The 17,913-nt window shown below is 48.3% G+C and overlaps 1 protein-coding gene across 1 annotated transcript in view; it reads right to left on the bottom strand.

Annotated features, from left to right (window-relative positions):
- Positions 1-12,928, bottom strand: part of LOC149439251 (uncharacterized) — a 31,866-nt gene extending 18,938 nt beyond the window's left edge. The window contains exon 1 of the mRNA XM_089659256.1: positions 12,876-12,928. The gene's annotated coding sequence lies outside the window, so the exon portion shown is untranslated. The remainder of the gene's footprint in view (positions 1-12,875) is intronic.
- Positions 12,929-17,913: the final 4,985 nt, after the last annotated feature.

Below are 17,913 nucleotides of genomic sequence, written 5' to 3'. Positions count from 1 at the left end.
GGAGGAGGTCGGCAAGTTAGCAGGAGGTGGGGTAGGCTTCGCTGAAGAGATGGGTTTTCAGGGTGCGCCTAAAGGAGAGGAGAGTAGGTGATAATCTGATGGGTTGGGGCAGGGAGTTCCAGAGGATGGGTGACACCCTGGAGAAGTCCTGGAGGAGGGCATGGGAGGAGGAGACCAGGGAACTAGAGAGAAGGAGGTCTTGTGAGGAGCGGAGTGTGCGTGCTGGGTGGTGCTTGGATATTAAGTCAGTGATGTAGTTCGGGGCAGTATGGTGGACAGCTTTGTACATCAGTGTTAGGACTTTGAATTTGATCCGTTGCGCAATTGGAAGCCAGTGGAGGGATTGGCAGAGGGGGGTGGTGGAGACGGAGCGTTTGGAAAGGTGAATGAGTCTGGCAGCCATATTCAGGGTCGACTGAAGCGGGGATAGCCAGCGGCGAGGCAGGCCGGTGAGGAGGGAGTTGCAGTATTTGAGTCGTGATATGATGAGGGAGTGGATGAGCTGTTTAGTGGTTTCTGGAGTTAGGAACGTGCGGATTTTGGCGATGTTGCGGAGGTGTAGTCTGCACGAGTTTGTTAAAGATTGGACTTGGGGCTGGAAGGATAGGTTGGAGTCCAGAATGACACCAAGTACTCTGGCCTGCGGGGCAGGTTTGATGGTAGCGTTGTTGGATGTGATAGAGAAGTCAATGGGGGGTGGTGTCCGGGCTGGGGGGAAGACAAGAAACTCGGTTTTGGAGAGGTTCAGTTTAAGGAAGTGGAGCGACATCAAGTCTGATATGTCGCTCAGCAGGTGTGTGATTCGGGCGCAGACCGAGGGGGTGAGGTGGGGGTTGAGAGATAGATTTGTGTGTCGCCGACATAGAGGTGGTAGTTGAAGCCGTGAGAGTGTATGAGTTGGCCAAGGGAGGAGGTGTAAATGGAGAAGAGAAGGGACCCTAGGACGGAGCCTTGAGGGACCCCAACAGAGAGGGGGAGGTGGTAGCATTATAGGTAACGCTGAAAGAGCGTTGTGACAGGTAGGATGAGAGCCAGGAGAGAGCAGAATGTCTGAGGCCGAGGGAGTGTAGTTTTTTGAGGAGGAGGGGGTGGTCGACTGTGTCGAAGGCCTCAGAGAGGTCAAGGAGTAGGAGCACTGAATAGTGGCCATTAGCTTTGGCGGTTAGCAGGTCGTTGGAGAGTTTGAGTAAGGCAGTTTCGGTGGAGTGTAGGGGACGGAAGCCGGACTGTAGGGGATCGAGGAGGTTGTTGTCGTTGAGGTGAGAGCTTAGGCGGGTGTAGACTAGGCGCTCGAGGAGTTTGGATGTAAATGGGAGCAGGGAGATGGGTCTGAGGTTGTTCGGGTCATTGGGGTCCAGGGAGGGCTTTTTAAGTATGGGGGTGATGTGTGCATGTTTCAGAGGGGAGGGGAAAGTGCCGGAGGAGAGGGAGAGATTAAAGATGTGGGTGAGGGAGCATAGGATGGAGGGGGAGGGAGGTCGTAGGAGTTGTGAGGGGATAGCGTCGAGGGGGCAGGTGGTGAGGCGGGCATCAGAGAGGATCTTGGAGACTTCCTCGATGGTAGTAGGGTCAAAGGTGTGAAGTGTTGGGGGGGCTTCAGTATGAGGAATGTAGGGTGGGGTGGAAGTGGAGGTCAGAGCAGTGGTGGGGCCGTGGGAGAGGGGTGATGAGGGGGTAGCTGAGTGAGGGGGAACGGGGTTGGAGGGAGTTTGAGCAGCGACGAGTCCCTGCGGGTTATGTCGAGGGAGAGGGGGGATGAGGGGGTAGCTTTGTGAGAGGGGATGGGTTGAGAGGGCGTATGAGTTGCGGCGATGTCCTTGCGAATTGTGTCAATTTTGTTTTTGAAGTGATTGGCTATCTCAAGGGCAGTGAGTGAGGTGCTGGGTGGAGGTGGGGGTGGCGAGAGTAGAGAGTTGAAGGTGGAGAAGAGTCGGTGAGGATTGGAGGAGAGGGCCTTGATGAGGGTCAGGAAGTAGGCTTGTTTGGCTGCGTGGAGGGAGGAGGTGTAGGTTTGGAAGGCAGATTTGTAGCGGGTGAAGGCTTGTTGGGATTTGGTTTTGCGCCATAGTCGCTCCAGGGCACGACTGTGTTGTTTGAGGGTTTTGGTGTGATCAGTCTGCCAGGGCTGGAGCGGTCAGGGTCTGATGTTGCGTGTGGTTAAAGGCGCTAGTGAGTCAAGGGCTGTTGACAGCACGTTGTTGTAGGCAGTCATAGCCAAGTCGTGGCAGGACAGGGGGAGGATGCTGTCGTGGAGTTGATCAGCTGCAGAGTGGAGGCGGGCAGGGTTAAGGTTGCGGAGGTTTACGGCTGGTAGTAGTGTGACATTTGGAGGGGTAGGCGTTGGAGGACGAGGAGATAGAGAAGGTAATCAGGTTGTGGTCAGAGAGAGGGAAGGGGGTGTTAGTGAGGTTGTGGGGAGCGCAGTGGTTGGAGAAGACAAGATCAAGGATATTACCGTCGGAGTGGGTGGTGGATTGTATGCACTGTGCAAGTGCAAAGGAGGAGGTTAAGTGAAGGAGATGGGATGTGTCCGGGTTGTCGAGGTTGACAGGGATGTTGAAATCCCCAAGGATGATGGTGGGTAGCTCAGAGGAGAGGAAGAAGGGTAGCCAGGAGGAAAGTCATCCAGGAAGCGGGATATGGATCCAAGAGGCCGGTATATCACAACAATCTTCAGGGGGGTTGGGGAGAATAGTCGGACGCAGTGGGCCTCGAAGGAGGAGAAGGATAGGGAGGGGGGGTTTGGGAGGACTTGGAAGGTGATCTGCGGTGACAGGAGCAGACCAACCTAATCATATACCATGTGGAAATAAAAACTAACGAAACCAAAATGATGCAGCGTTACCCTAATAATAAAGTAATACAATATGGCAAAAACAAAGTGACATAAATATATATATGTGACAAAAAAAATAAGTGGATTGATCCTCGCTGGGGATCTCAATATAAAGTGACATAAAATATATATACGTGCCAATAAATCAGTGGATTGAACCTCTCTGGGATCTCAAGTGAAAAAGTGATCACACCTGGTATAAAAAAAACAGGAACCCTCACTATCCAAAATCGGATCATGCACAAAATAAAACACAAATAAGAGTGAATCCCTAAATATGGATCACTAAATTCATGCAAATGATGGTGAAAATGAGACCGTGAACCCCTGACAGGGATCAACAATATCATGCAGATCGTGAAAAATAATGGCTAAATTAAGCCAAAAACTATTTTGTGCATGATCCGATTTTGGATAGAGGGGGTATTGGTTCCTGGTTTTTTATACCAGGTGTGATCACTTTTTCACTTGAGATCCCAGAGAGGATCAATCCACTGATTTATTGGCACGTATATATATTTTATGTCACTTTATATTGAGATCCCCAGTGAGGATCAATCCACTTATTTTTTGTCACATATATATATTTATGTCACTTTGTTTGTTTTTGCCATATTGTATTATTTTATTATTAGGGTAGCGCTGCATCATTTTGGTTTTGTTAATGTACAAAATATATGTACAGCGCTGCATCAACTGACAGAGATATATAAATAAAGTGGTTGTAAAGGTTGAAGATTTTACCTTAATACATTCTATGCATGAAGGTACAACACCTTCCCTGTGCAGCATCCCCCCCAGCCCTCCCAATACTCACCTAACCCCCTCTCGAGAGATGGCGGAAGAGCAAGATAATGGAGAGGAGAGGAGTAGGATATAGTGATGGGGGAAGAGCAGGATAATGGAGAGGAGAGGAGTAGGATATAGGGATGGGAGAGATGGAGGAAGAGCGGGAAAATGGAGAGGAGTAGGATATAGGGATGGGAGAGATGGAGGAAGAGCGGGAAAATGGAGAGGAGAGGAGTAGGATATAGGGATGGGAGAGATGGGGGAAGTGCGGGATAATGGAGAGGAGTAGGATATAGGGATGGAAGAGCGGGATAATGGAGAGGAGTAGGATATAGGGATGGGAGAGATGGAGGAAGAGCGGGATAATGGAAAGGAGAGGAGTAGGATATAGGGATGGGAGAGATGGAGGAAGAGCAGGATAATGGAGAGGAGTAGGATATAGGGATGGGAGAGATGGGGAAAGAGCGGGATAATGGAGAGGAGTAGGATATAGGGATGGGAGAGATGGGGGAAGAGCGGGATAATGGAGAGGAGTAGGATATAGGGATGGGAGAGATGGGGGAAGTGCGGGATAATGGAGAGGAGTAGGATATAGGGATGGAAGAGCGGGATAATGGAGAGGAGTAGGATATAGGGATGGGAGAGATGGGGGAAGAGCGGGATAATGGAGAGGAGTAGGATATAGGGATGGGAGAAATGGGGGAAGAGCAGGATAATGGAGAGGAGTTGGATATAGGGATGGGAGAGATGGGGGAAGAGCGGGATAATGGAGAGGAGTAGGATATAGAGATGGGGGAAGAGCGGGATAATGGAGAGGAGTAGGATATAGAGATGGTGGAAGAGCGGGATAATGGAGTGGAGTAGGATATAGGGATGGGGGAAGAGCGGGATAATGGAGAGGAGTAGGATATAGGGATGGGAGAGATGGGGGAAGAGCGGGATAATGGAGAGGAGTAGGATATAGGGATGGGAGAGATGGGGGAAGAGCGGGATGATGGAAAGGAGTAGGATATAGGGATGGGGAAAGAGTGGGATAATGGAGAGAAGTAGGATATAGGGATGGGAGAGATGGCAGAAGAGCGGGATAATGGAGAGGAGTAGGATATAGGGATGGGAGAGATGAAGGGAAGAGCGGGATAGTGGACAGGAGAGGAGTAGGATATAGGGATGGGGGAAGAGCGGGATAATGGAGAGGAGTAGGATATAGGGATGGGAAAGATGGGGGAAGAGCGGGATAATGGACAGGAGAGGAGTAGGATATAGGAATGGGAGAGATGGGGGAAGAGTGGGATAATGGACAGGAGAGGAGTAGGATATAGAGATGGGAGAGATAACGGAAGAGCGGGATAATGGAGAGGAGTAGGATATAGGGATGGGAGAGATGGGGGAAGAGCGGGATAATGGAGAGGAGTAGGATATAGGGATGGGGGAAGAGCGGGATAATGGAGAGGAGTAGGATATAGGGATGGGAGAGATGGAGGAAGAGCGGGATAATGGACAGGAGAGGAGTAGGATATAGGAATGGGAGAGATGGGGGATGAGTGGGATAATGGACAGGAGAGGAGTAGGATATAGAGATGGGAGAGATAACTGAAGAGCGGGATAATGGAGAGGAGTAGGATATAGGGATGGGAGAAATGGGGGAAGAGCGGGATAATGGAGAGGAGTTGGATATAGGGATGGGGGAAGAGCGGGATAATGGAGAGGAGTAGGATATAGGGATGGGGGAAGAGCGGGATAATGGAGAGGAGTAGGATATAGGGATGGGGGAAGAGCGGGATAATGGAGAGGAGTAGGATATAGGGATGGGAGAGATGGGGGAAGAGCGGGATAATGGAGAGGAGTAGGATATAGGGATGGGAGAGATGGCGGAAGAGTGGGATAATGGAGAGGAGTAGGATATAGGGATGGGAGAGATGGGGGAAGAGCGGGATAGTGGACAGGAGAGGAGTAGGATATAGGGATGGAAGAGATGACGGAAGAGCGGGATAATGGAGAGGAGAGGAGTAGGATATAGGGATGGGAGAGATGGGGGAAGATCGGGATAATGGAGAGGAGAAGAGTAGGATATAGGGATGAGGGAAGAGTGGGATAATGGAGAGGAGTAGGATATAGGGATGGGAGAAATGGGGGAAAAGTTGGATAATGGAGAGGAGTAAGATATAGGGATGGGAGAGATGGCGGAAGAGCGGTATAATGTAGAGGAGTAGGATATAGGGATGGGAGAGATGAGGGGAAGAGCGGGATAGTGGACAGGAGAGGAGTAGGATATAGGGATGGAAGAGATGACGGAAGAGCGGGATAATGGAGAGGAGAGGAGTAGGATATAGGGATGGGAGAGATGGGGGAAGAGCGGGATAATGGAGAGGAGAGGAGTAGGATATAGGGATGGGAGAGATGGGGGAAGAGCGGGATAATGGAGAGGAGTAGGATATAGGGATGGGAGAGATGAGGGGAAGAGCGGGATAGTGGAGAGGAGTAGGCTATAGGGATGGGGGAAGAGCGGGATAATGGAGAGGAGAAGAGTAGGATATAGGGATGGGGGAAGAGTGAGATAATGGAGAGGAGTAGGATATAGGGATGGGAGAGATGGTGGAAGAGCGGGATAATGGAGAGGAGTAGGATATAGGGATGGGAGAGATGAGGGGAAGAGCGGGATAGTGGAGAGGAGTAGGCTATAGGGATGGGGGAAGAGCGGGATAATGGAGAGGAGAAGAGTAGGATATAGGGATGGGGGAAGAGTGAGATAATGGAGAGGAGTAGGATATAGGGATGGGAGAGATGGTGGAAGAGCGGGATAATGGAGAGGAGTAGGATAAAGGGATAGGAGAGATGGGGAAAGAGCGGGATAATGGACAGGAGAGGAGTAGGATATAGGAATGGGAGAGATGGGGGAAGAGTGGGATAATGGACAGGAGAGGAATAGGATATAGAGATGGGGGAAGATCGGGATAATGGAGAGGAGTAGGATATAGGGATGGGAGAGTTGGCGGAAGAGCGGGATAATGGAAAGGAGTAGGATATAGGGATGGGAGAGATGGCGGAAGAGCGGGATAATGGAAAGGAGAGGAGTAGGATATAGAGATGGGGAAGAGCATGATAATGGACAAGAGAGGAGTAGGATATAGGGATGGGAGAGGTGGGGGGAGAGCGGGATAATGGAGAGGAGTAGGATATAGGGATGGGGGAAGAATGGGATAATGGAGAGGAGTAGGATATAGGGATGGGAGAGATGGGGGGAGAGCGGGATAATGGACAGGAGAGGAGTAGGATATAGGGATGGGAGAGATGGGGGGAGAGCGGGATATTGTAGAGGAGTAGGATATAGGGAAAGAACGGGATAATGGAGAGGAGTAGGACATAGGGAAAGAGTGGGATAATGGAGAGGAGAGGAGTAGGATATAGGAATGGGAGAGATCGGGGGAGAGCGGGATAATGGAGAGGAGTAGAATAGAGTGATGAGAGAGATGGGGAAAGAGCGGGATAATGGTTCTATCTATACCAACACTCCTTCAGCGTTACCTATAATGCTACCACCTCCCCCTCTCTGTTGGGGTCCCCCAAGGCTCGGTCCTCTTCTCTTCTCCATCTACACCTCCTCCTTCAGCAAACTGATACACTCCCACGGCTTCAACTATCACCTCTACGCCGATGACATACAAATTTACCTCTCCACCCCTCACCCCTTCAGTCTTCGCCCGTATCACCCACCTACTGAACGACATATCAGACTGGATGTCGCTCCATTTCCTCAAATTGAGCCTTTCCAAAACTGAGCTCCTAATTTTCCCCCCAGCCCACCCCCCCTCCCCCCCCATCCTCTCCATCACGACCAACAATGCCACCATCAGTCCCACCCCACAAGCCAAAGTCCTAGGTGTCACTCTAGACTCAAACCTGTCCTTCCAACCCCATGTTCAATCGTTGGCAAACTCACGCAGGCTCCACCTCCGCAACACTTCCAAGATACATACGTTCCTAACCCCAGACACTACTACTCGTTCACTCCCTTATTATCTCACGACTCAACTACTGTAACTCCCTCCTCACCGGCCTACCCCAACACAGGCTATCCCCGCTTCAGTCTATCCTGAACTCAGCAGCCAGACTCATCCACCTTACCAACTGCTCCGCTTCTGCCACCCCCCTCTGCCAATCCCTCCACTGGCCTCCACTCAGTGTCCCCCCCCCTCTGTCATTCCCCCACTGGCCTCCACTCAGTGTCCTCCCCCCCCCCTCTGTCATTCCCCCCACTGGCCTCCACTCAGTGTCCTCCATCCCCCTCTGTCATTCCTCCCACTGGCTCTCGATTGCCCAACGCATTAAATTCAAACTACTAACACAGACATACAAAGCCATTCATAACACTGCCCCAAACTACCTCACCGACCTGATACCCAAATACCACCCAACCCGTACTCTTCGCTCTTCACAAGACCTCCTACTTTCTAGCTCCTGGTCTCCTCCTCCCACGCCCAACTGCAGGACTTCTTCCATCCTCTGGAACTCACTACCCCAATCCATCAGACTGTCACCTACCCTCCTCACCTTTAGGCGCACCATGAAAACCCATCTCTTCAGGGAAGCCTACCCCACCCTCACTTAACAGCCGATCTCCCCCACTCCTCCCCCCACAGCCACTTCCTCCTGTACCACTATCCCCCCCCTCCTAGATTGTAAGCTCGAAAGAACAGGGCCCTCGAACCCCTCGTGTATTGTATTGTTACTGTATTGTCTCATATACCATCCGCCACTATAATGTACAGCACTGAGCAAACCTTTTGGCGCTATATAAATACTGTATAATAATGGAGAGGAGTAGGATATAGGGATGGGAGAGATGGGGGAAGAGCGGGATAATGGAGAGGAGTCGTATTTCCATCATCTGCAATTATTTTAGTTGTATTTTATTCAAATGTGCTTCTGGAAGAATGGTCCAACCTTCCCATAGACACCCTCCTAAACCTTGTGGACGGCCTTCCCAGAAGAGTTGAAGCTGTTATAGCTGAAAAGGGCGGGGCCAACTCAATATTGAACCCTACGGACTAAGACTGGGAAGCCAATAACGTCTTGGTGTCGGTCGAACGCAAATGTGTGGCCTCCCGGCGTCTGGGCCTAAACGGCGAGCGGCCTCACATTTGCATTCTATTAAAAAAACCATATGTGCTGAGAGCGTGCGCCCTGCGCACTCCCAGGACACACGTTCAGTACTCACAGAAAGGTCCCAATCTTTCAACGATCGGGACCTTTCCCAATCATGTGACCGCCGTGACAGCAAATCACGGCGGTCACATGACCCTAAAACCCCTCCCCACCTCCCTGCTTCTGGAACCCTTAAAGGGCCAGGAGGCGCCGGCGCCAAGAGGTTAAAGTTCATGTGCGTGGAAAGGCAGGCGACCCAATACTGCGGGCAATATAGTGTATAGACACACACATATATATAGTATATACAAACATATATATTTCTATACTGTGTGTATGTGTATATACATATATATTAGGGATACACCAATATCGGTATTCTCAAGACTACTCATACCCATAAAAAATGCTCCCAAAACCGATACTTTGCGGTGCGATTTGCGTCCATAGAAAATGAATAGGTGTAAATCACACTGCAAAAAAAATATTTTTTTTTAAATCGCATGCGATTTGAACAGGAACGCGGTGTGATGCCGGTCATCTCCTCGGGGGGATGACAGTACGAGCTAGATGGCTTCAGAATGGCCCATGTGCTGACCAATCAGAAGCCATCTGGCGCGCTGTGAGGAGAGAAAGCCGCAGAGATTTCAGATCCCCTGACCTGCGAAGCTGCTTTTCATTGTGTGACAGTGTGGGATCGGCACCACTATAGGTAGGTCATAGGTAGGTAGGTTCCTCTATGACAAGCCCGGGTTCACACAGGATCAGCGGGGAAACAGCATGCGATTCGGACACGAAGCACAACGCAGTCCTGTTCAAATTGCATGCAATTTTTTTTTTGTGGTAGTGCAATATGCGCCCATTCATTTTGTATGAACAAATCATGCAACAAAGGATCGGTATCGCCAATCAACAATTAGTATCCGTGTATGCCTAATATAAATATATATACAGTGCTGTGTAAACGTACATAGATTTACTTTTATTTTGTCCATTTGCAGCATCTGATAACAACACGTGACAGCTCTCCATTCTCCTCACCAATCACAGCTGTACACCATATATCACATTCCTAGGAGAAGTGACAGGGTCATGTGACTAGCCATGTCCTCCCCTGAGAGCTTTATACTGGATTACAGCCTTCATGTGACCAGACAGACACGATGACCGAGTCATACACCGACACCTCAGTACCCGCCACATTCCCTTCACAGACATCGCCTCAGGATTTCCCGCTCCTCAGGTCCTCACCTCTGATTGGCTGGGAGGATTCTGTCACTCACTTCACAGCCGCAAATCCCCGCTCAGGTGTTCCCACCTTCTATACCCTCTTTCCTCTGATTGGCTGTATGCGCTCCACCGATACCAATCACAGGAATGCACAGCGCAGGATCTTTCCAGAATCCAGGACAGGACTCCGCTCTCCACAGAGATGAGACTTCTCCATTCAGGTCCATTTCATTTCTTCCGAACATTTCACAGTATAAATCTTTCTGCAGATCCTGATATTTACCTTCATTATCCAGAATGTCTTCTCTGACTTCTCATAGGTGCTTCATACTTAGACCTGTCACTGCTGTGCCCATTATGAGGGGTTCCCACCATCCCTGTACTGAGTTCCCGGGTCTGTACCCCTGCTGTGCCCATTATGAGGGGTTCCCACCATCCCTGTGCCGAGTTCCCGGGTCTGTACCCCTGCTGTGCCCATTATGAGGGGTTCCCACCATCCCTGTGCAGAGTTCCCGGGTCTGTACCCCTGCTGTGCCCATTATGAGGGGTTCCCACCATCTCTGTGCCGAGTTCCCACGTCTGTACCCCTGCTGTGCCCATTATGAGGGGTTCCCACCATCCCTGTGCCGAGTTCCCGGGTCTGTACGCCCTCAGTGCCCATTATGAGGGATTCCCACCATCCCTGTGCCGGGTTCCCGGGTCTGTACGCCAGCTGTGCCCATTATGAGGGGTTCCCACCATCCCTGTTCCGGGTCTGTACGCCCGCTGTGCCCATTATGAGGGGTTCCCACCATCCCTGTGCTGAGTTCCCGGGTCTGTATATCTGCTGTGCCCATTATGAGGGGTTCCCACCATCCCTGTGCTGAGTTCCCGGGTCTGTACACCCGATGCGCCCATTATGAGGGGTTCACACCATCCCTGTGCTGAGTTCCCGGGTCTGTACACCCGTTGTGCCCACTATGAGGGGTTCCCACCATCCCTGTGCCGAATTCCCTGGTCTGTACACCCGATGCGCCCATTATGAGGGGTTCACACCATCCCTGTGCCGAGTTCCCGGGTCTGTACACCCTCTGTGCCCATTATGAGGGGTTCCCACCATCCCTGTGCAGAGTTCCCGGGTCTGTACGGCCGCTGTGCCCACTATGAGGGGTTCCCACCATCCCTGTGCTGAGTTCCCGGGTCTGTATGCCTGCTGTGCCCATTATGAGGGGTTCCCACCATCCATGTGCCGAGTTCCCGGGTCTGTACGCCCTCTGCGCCCATTATGAGGGGTTCCCACCATCCCTGTGCTGAGTTCCGGGGTCTGTACATCTGCTGTGCCCATTATGAGGGGTTCCCACCATCCCTGTGCCGGGTTCCCGAGTCTGTACACCTGCTGTGCCCATTATGAGGGGTTCCCACCATCCCCGTGCTGAGTTCCCGGGTCTGTAGGCCCGCTGTGCCCATTATGAGGTGTTCCCACCATTCTTCATGGATTTGCATTTATTTTATGTTAAATTAGAGAGGAGGAGCAATGACACCCAAAGCTCTGAGGTGGACAGAAATGAGGACCTGCATACAAGACATATCAGGAATCAGGGATGATGTCGCTCACCGAGCTCCTCCCACTAAATCTCATTCTTAGCTGGACTGATAATAGTTAGAGATACATTTCTATATGTGAATTATCTGGTTTAGACCCTCCCAGAGTACATATCCTGCTGCAGGGCGGCCCCTGTGCACAACGTCACGTATATATGTGATTCTGCATTTCCAGGTTAAGGGGCGCGCAACCGCCCTACCTGCCACCGATCGCGGCCCCAGGTGTCAATCACAGGATCCCGGCGCCCGGTGATTACTGGCGATCACTGACAGCGAAGAGGGCTGCATTGTTTACCAACAGCCCTCCTCCCTGTCAGTTTGGGCACACTGCTCAGGATGTCTCAGCACAGCCATCCCTGTCAGTGTGCTTACAGTGAAGCACACCCATCTCCCGCCCCCTAGTAAAACACTCCCATCACACAGTTAACCCTTTGATTGCCCCCAAATGTTAACTCCTTCCTGCCCAGTTCCAGCAGTACAGTGTCAGTGCTTCTTTTTAGCACTGATCACTGTATTGGTGTCACTGGGGATGTCAGTGACACCAAGTCAGTCTCCCCCCCCCGGTGTCAGAATGCCCGCCGCAGTCCTGCTATAAGTCGTTGATCACCGCCATTATTAGTATAAAAAAAACCTCCCAGTATCTATACCGCCATTTGTAGACGCTATAACTTTCACCTAAAGCAATTAATTTACACGGATCGGGATTTTCTTTCAGCAAACACACGGAGCAGAATATATTTTGGCCTAAATTTATTACAAAATTTGATTTTTAAATTCTTTTCCTGGACATGTTTTATAGCAAAAAGCCCCAAATGTTTTTTTAGTTCTCAAAATTGGCGGTCTTTTTTTTTATAGCGCAAAAAAACCGCACAGGTGATCAAATACTACCGAAAGAAAGCTCAATTCATGGGGAAAAAAAGGTCGTAAATTTAATTTGGGTGCAGCGTTGCATGACTGCGCAATTGTCAGTTGAAATAGTGTAGCGCCGAATAGCAAAAAGAGGCCTGGGCAGGAAGGGGGGGGGGGGAATCCTCAGGAGGGAGGGGGAATCCTCAGGTGGGCGAGGGGTTAATAACTCCCAAATCCCCTCCAGAGAACATGAAATGTAGGGAGGATGTAACAATGGCTGGTAAGTCCGAGTATTACATGTGACTACAAGGTGGGAAATGATTGGATGATAGGAAACATTTTATTAGAAGACAAATTAGGAGGAGAAGATGTATACAATCTCCATCATACCCCCCCTCCCCCCCCCATATATCATATTTATATATTGCAGAGTGAGAACCTCTCCTACCTGGTGGATCAGCTTCAGGATGCAGGCGGAGGAGAATACGGAAGAGGTCAGTGACTGTATACCATGGAAAACAAAGTCATAAACCACCACCAGTGTGAACTTTGTTCTCATAAAGACGAGATAAGGATTCATTCTCCCAATGAGATCGGCCGACTGCCGCTCCTTTCTTACCCGCTTACTTTCTTCCTTCCTTCCTTGTTTGTGCCGTATATTATATTTCAGGTTTTTATTGTAGGAATTTATATGATGCATCAAAACCTAAGTCTAGTAGAAAAGTTCTTCTAGAAACCAGCACAAGAGATGTTACTTACAGGCAATGAGAAGTGTCCCTTGTGCTGCTGGCTAAGGTTTTAGTTGAAGGCCTCATGCACATGGCCACCAACACCAGTACTCCCGGCCAATAGAAACATGACGGCCGAGCCGGACTCTCATCAATCCGGGAAGGTCACTTCCACCTTCAGTTCACTGAGCTCCTGAGAGCGACCCGTTCTTCCGCCAATGTTTGTAGAAGCAGTCTGCATGCCTAGGGGCTTGATTGTATACACCTGTGTCCATGGAGGGGATTGGAACACCTGAATCACATGATTGCAGGGGCGGACTGACCATTTGGAAATTCGGGCACTGCCCGAGGGCCCGGGGTCAGTAGGGGGCCCCATGAGATGCCCCTGGTACCTTTTTCATAGGCTTTTTTGAGTTTGGGCAAGGACACAGGGGCCCCATGATCCCCTATTGCCCGGGGGCCCCATGAGTTGTCAGTCCGCCCCTGCATGATTGGGTGGGCGGGGTCACAGGATCCAGAGGAGGGAGTTTCCACTTCAGGCTGTAAACACCCATCCATCTTATAAAGGGGACCTCTGGCAGAAATATATCCTTAAACATCCGCAGGGCTGCTCACCATCCAGAGGGAGGAGATTCCGTCGCTGGCTTACCTCATCCATTCCACCCTTAAAGGGGACCTTTGGCTATATATATATTACATGCATATTTAAAATGCGCATCTGGTGAGTGCGTATTTTTACCACACCTTATGGCACATCACTGAACACTGGAATAATCAGCAGTTTTGATTGGCACTTTAGCAGGAACTGTTGCATTTATGAACATTTAATATTTGAATAATATTTATCTTTATTTTATGATTCACATATCAGCACCTTTTAATATTGGACATATAGGATTTATTATTGATTTTTAGCGGCGCTGCACCTTTAAATTCTTACTCATGCAAATGCTCTAATACCTGAAACCGATACCTTCAGGCTCGGTTCTTTCAGATGTCAGTGAAATTCCCCCACTGACAGCTGAAATGTACATTTTAAAAAAAGCCATCAATTACCGGTTGTAAAGGAGGCGGACTGTTGTGTCCTTAACAGGGTTCCCTTGCTGACAGCTGAGGTGTAAAAAGTCCCAGCAACTGAAGCTGGCAAAATATAAAAAAAATCAGTCTGACAATGTTTATCAACAATGTTTCTCAGCCACTAAAACAGATAGATAAAAAGAAACATTGTCTCATTTTGTATCTTTCTGTTTATTTATCTGCAGATCAAAGAGATCAACTTCCATCTGCAGATGAAGTCAGGTAAAGGCAACCTGTCAAGTGAAACAAAAAGTTTTTATTTTTAATTAAACGTTTCTCTGTTTAACCCCTTATTAACCTTGAAATGAATCTAATCAGCCCTAATTAAATCCTTATTTTCCTTCTCCATGTAATCATTTTCCTGCTGATTTTTTTGTGTTCATTTCTTTTTTATAAACCATTAATTTTTGTTTTGGTTTGCTTTGTTTGTAAATATTTATACACCTTTTACATATATTTACATGTTTCACCTTTAACCAGTTTCCGTCCGCTATATAGCAGAAATACTGCTACAGGGCGGCAAAATCATGTGTGTATATATACGTGATTTTGCATATCCGGGTAAAGCGCACGAGGCTCACGGGCGCCCTACCTGCGCTGCCATTCGCGGCTGCAACTGTCAGTCACCGGGCCCTGGCTGGTAATTACTCGCCAGCGCCTAGTGATTTCTGATGATCACCAATGGGGAGGAGGACTGTTTTGTTTACTAACAGTCCTCCTCCCTGTCAGCTCGGGCACACTGCTGTGGATGACTGTGCACAATACAGCCATCCTTAGCAGTGTGAGTACAGTGAAGCACACACACACACCCCGCCCCCTATTAAAAAACTTCCAGCACACAGTTAACCCTTTGATCGCCCCTCATGTTAACTCCTTCCTGCCAGTGTCATTAGTACAGTGTCAGAGCTTTATTTTTTTTTTTTTAGCACTGATCACTGTATTGGTGTCACTGGGGATGTCAGTGACACCAAGTCAGTTCCCCCAGCAGAGTCAGAATGTACTCTGCAGTCCCACTGTAAGTCGCTGATCACCGCCATTACTAGTAAAAATGAAAACAAATAATCCCAGTATATATACACCACCATTTAGAAATGCTATAACTTTCATGTAAACCGATTCATTTATACGTATTGGAATTATTTTTTTTTTAAGCAAAGACATGGAACAGAATACATTTTGGCCGAAATTTATGAAGAAATTCGATTTTTTAAATTTTTTTTACTGGACATGTTTAATAGCAAAAAGTCGAAAATATTGTTTTTTTTCTCAAAATTGTCGGTCTTGTGTTACTTAGCGCAAAAAATAAAACACACAGGCGATCAAATAGGGGCACCGCAAGAAGGCTCAATTTGTGGGAAAAAAAGACGTAAATTTCAGTTGCATGACCGCGCAATTGTCAGTTAAAGTAATGCAGCGCCGTAATGTAAAAAATGGCCTGGTCAGAAAAGGGGGGGGGGGGGAATCCTCAGGAGGGCAAGTTTTAAAAAATGCAAAATTGAAAAAAATAAATGTACTTCTTTTGTAAATAACTTTTCAATGCTTTGCACCAGAATAATAATTTTAATGTAATTTTAAAAAGGACAAATTACAGAACAAAATGCAAACTTTCTATGTGCAGTAACACTATTTTTAAACTAACAGTGCTCAAAAAAAGTTTTGTTACATTTGTCTAAGGAGTGTGAAAAAAATATAATTGTTGCAAGAGAATATTCATTAAAAAAATCCTCATATATACATATGGACCTTGCTTTGTGCACTGGTGCGCAGTCATGTTGGAACAGGAAGGGGCTATCCCCAAACTCTTCCCACAAAGTTAAGGCAACATTTTGGACATTTTCATGCTCCTAAGAGTTCCTTTCACTGGAACTAGGAGGCCAAGCCCAACCCCTGAAAAACAACCCCACACCATAATCCTCCTTTCACCAAACTTTACACTTGACACAATGCAGTCAGGCAAGCACCGTTCTGGGAACCGCCAAACCCAGACACGTCCATTGGATTGCCAGACAGAGAAGCGTGATTGGTTACTCCAGAGAACACGTCTCCCCTGCTCTAGAGTCCAGTGGCGGCATGCTTTACACCACGGCATCCGACGCTTTGCATTGCACTTGGTGATGTAAGGCTTGGATGCAGCTGCTCGGCCATGGAAACCCATTCCATGAAGCTCTCTACGAACTGTTGTTGTGCCAATCTGAAGGCCACACCAAGTTTGGAGGTCTTTAGCTATTGACTCTGCAGACAGTTGGCGACTTCTGCACACTGTGTGCTTCAGCATGCGCTGACCCCGCCCTGTCATGTGACGTGGCCTACCACTTGGTGGCTGAGTTGCTGCTGTTCCCAGTGGCTTCCACTTTGTTATAACCCCACTAACAGCTGAGCGTGGAATATTTAGTAGTCAGGAAATGTCACGGATGGACTTATTGCCCAGGTGACCACCTATCACGGGACCACGCTTGGAGTCACTGAGCTCCTGAGAGCGACCCATTCTTTCACCAATGTTTGTAGAAGCCGTCTGCATGCCTAGGGGCTTGATTGTATACACCTGTGTCCATGGAGGGGATTGGAACACCTGAATCACATGATTGGGAGGGGATTGGAACACCTGAATCACATGATTGAGAGGGCGGGGACAATACTTCTGGCAATATAGTGTATATTGGATGTATATTTTGTTATTACTTCTGTATTTCTTGTGTTAGAATGCTATTTACGCCTCCATCTGAGAAGATTGCTTTCGATCTTTTGAGGCATTGTTCCCCCAAGGAACTACTGGAAGTAACATGGCTGAGTGAATGTCCATTACCACCTCAATAAATCCCACCTGAGACACAGATGGAACTTCAAAGAAAGTTATATAGCTAGGTCCCACCCACTAAAGGACACATAAAAGCAATTAGAAATCCTTACTTATACAGAGCAATACATTTGAATCCAATACTATGTATTATGCTGCTTTCCCTGCATCCTCGGACATACAATAACTACATTCAATTTTCAATTTGGCATCGGCAGTCAAAATTTATTTCAGGTACTTATACAGCGCCATCAATGTACGCAGCGCTTTACATATATATATTGTACATTCCCATCAGTCCCTAAGCCTTAAGGGGTGTACAATCTAAGGTCCCTAACCCTCAAGGGGTGTACAATCTAAGGTCCCTAACAATCAAGGGGCGTACAATCTAAGGTCCCTAACCCTCAAGGGGCGTACAATCTAAGGTCCCTAACTCACATTCATACATACAGTGGGGATCGAAAGTTTGGGCACCCCAGCTTAAAATTTGTATTAATGTGCATAAAGAAGCCAAGGAAAGATGGAAAAATCTCCAAAAGGCATCAAATTACAGATTAGACATTCTTATAATATGTCAACAAAAGTTAGATTTTATTTCCATCATTTACACTTTCAAAATAACAGAAAACAAAAAAATGGCGTCTGCAAAAGTTTGGGCCCCCTGCAGAGTTAATATCTTGTACTGCCCCCTTTGGCAAGTATCACAGCTTGTAAACGCTTTTTGTAGCCAGCCAAGAGTCTTTCAATTCTTGTTTGAGGTATCTTTGCCCATTCTTCCTTACAAAAGTCTTCCAGTTCTTTGAGATTTCTGGGCTGTCTGTCACGCACGGCTCTTTTAAGGTCTATCCATAGATTTTCAATTATGTTGAGGTCAGGAGATTGTGAAG

This window comes from Staurois parvus, unplaced genomic scaffold (assembly GCF_062004578.1).
Source record: "Staurois parvus isolate SC_StPar_1 unplaced genomic scaffold, SC_StPar_1.0 ptg001142l, whole genome shotgun sequence".
In the NCBI taxonomy this organism is placed as follows: Eukaryota; Metazoa; Chordata; class Amphibia; order Anura; family Ranidae; genus Staurois; species Staurois parvus.
Note: the sequence above shows the minus strand (reverse complement) of the source record. Positions and strands in the feature narration are given on the sequence as shown.